Source organism: Ammodytes marinus (genome assembly GCF_949987685.1).
Source record: "Ammodytes marinus genome assembly, chromosome: 1".
Taxonomy (NCBI): domain Eukaryota; kingdom Metazoa; phylum Chordata; class Actinopteri; order Uranoscopiformes; family Ammodytidae; genus Ammodytes; species Ammodytes marinus.
This window is the reverse complement of record NC_137230.1, coordinates 36,847,561-36,850,060: the sequence shown is the minus strand read 5'-3', so window position 1 is coordinate 36,850,060 and position 2,500 is coordinate 36,847,561.

Genomic DNA, 2,500 nt, shown 5'->3' with positions numbered 1-2,500 from the left:
GTAAAGTTACTTCTGCCTATAATCGTGCTACATTGGAGTGCTCCGGTGGTGTAAAATACACACACTCATCTACACACAACACACAATGTCATCAGATGCATTGTTTAAAATGTAGAATTGTTCTTGTCCTTGAAGGCCACTGTAGCTTCTGTTATTATTCTAAAGGGGTGGGGTTACCCAGGGAGCGTTGCATTCTAGAACTTTGTAGAACTGTCTTGATGATGTCATATTACACACTGCACCTTTAAGGAGAGATTTCTTCCATATGCTGTTTTTTTATTAAATATTTACGATCAATAAAAAGTTTGTTTTTGCTCCCCTGTAAAATTCTGAAAATGTCACTTACGCCCTTTTTCGCTCCAAGCCCTCGTAATGTTCCAATACAAGGAAACCAACACAATCACTGCATGTCATTTAATTGTAAAAATGTTCAGGCTGCATTGTTCGGAAACAACCATCTTTAACGGACATTATCTCAACATTAACAATCAACTATCAACTAAACTTTCCATATTCATTCTCAGCACTATTCTGAAGGTTATTACAGAAGGATTTGTTCATATGTTGTTAATTGTCTGAGTTATGAGACATTTTGTTCTTAAAATCATGTAGAAAATGCATTCTTAAGACCTGTACATAAAGGCCAATGCCCAAAAAAATCGAGATGGAAATGGACACACACACACACACACACACAAACACACACACACACACACACACACACACACACACACACACACACACACACACACACACACACACACACACACACACACACACACACACACACACACACACACACACACACACACACACACACACACACACAGAGAAAATGGATGAGCACCATATCTGATCCCCACCACACACCACACAGACATATGAGTGAAATCAGCGCATGACAGTTCAAATCAATACACACATTCTGTTGAGTCCAAATCGATGGAGAGATTCTGTTTCTGTGAGAGACGGCTGCTGGCATGACACTGTGTGTGTGTGTGTGTTTGTGTGTGTGTCTCAGTGTGTGTGTGTGTGTGTGTGTGTGTGTGTGTGTGTGTGTGTGTCTCAGTGTGTGTGTGTGTGTGTGTGTGTGTGTGTGTGTGTCTGTGAACAGATATATATGAACTGTGCCCTTCGTAAACCATACAGAGCTTAGGGGTAAAGAACAGTTTCCTTCCATTAAGGCACAAAAAATATATAAAATTACACAATTTGTACTCATTAGAAGTGCCTTGTTTTCTATAACATATAAATAGTAGATTTTTAGTTAAGCAAAGGAAACAATTAAAGGTGGGACCATAGATGCAAACAGAACTCTGGCCAGAGGTTGGAGCAATGGATGTCTCTCTCTCTCATAAAAAGCAACATTTTTGCAAGATTTTTGTCAAAAATTCACTTTTTAAATTAAAATAAGTAATTTTTTTTTGCCATGCTCTGATTGTACCCCATCCTGACTATAGATGCACCATTCCAGTAAGCTTCATCAATTCTTAATGTCCGGCCTCACGCTAAACACACACACACACACACACACACACACACACAATCCCCCCCCCCACACACACACACTAAAACACACGCACAAACACCCCCCCCCAACCCTCACACAAATCCACACACACACACACACACACACGCACACACACACACACACACACACACACACACACACACACCCTGACCCCCCCCCCCCCCACACACACACACACACAAATCCACAGACACACACAAACACCCCCCCCCCAACCCTCACACACACACACACCCTGACCCCCCCCCCCCCCCCCCCACACACACACACACAATCCCCCCCCCCAACCCTCACACACACACACACACACACGTTGCTTTTGCCCCGGGCCTGCCCTGAGCGCCCTCTCTCCCTGTCCCAAAGCAGTGAAGCGATTTGAGGAGACATCTCATTCTAGCATCAGTTCCTTTGTTTGGTAGCGTGTGTTAACCCTCCACTAGCCTGTCACACACACACTGGCTATCGATTGTGGTTTTGTTTCTGTCATTACACTTTTGAAGGAATTTTCTTTTTTCTTTTTTTAACATGAAATTGTAGGAATGAGACAGGGGGCATCATGCAAGCCTGACAATAAGCAAATGGAACACAAAAAAATAGTTAAAAAAAATGATATATAATAGTGCGATTTGACATATACACTCTAAAAAATATTTCAAGGGCATAGTAAATGTAACAGTAATATAAAAGTATTTTTTGCTTGAAAAAGATGAGTAAACATCATTTTGGTGAGCATTTGGGTTAACTTAATCAAAATTCATGAGTAAAAATTAAACAGAAATATTTGTGTGAAATGTAATAAATAAAGTAAGTTTATTTAATCAACAAAATGTATTACTTGACTGACAGATTACATTGTGTAAATATTTTAGAATAATTACAGTATGTTTCATTGATATTTTTTGAGAATAAACTATGAATAGAAAATATTAAGTAAATCTACTCATTATTCATGGTTTGTTTTACTTGATT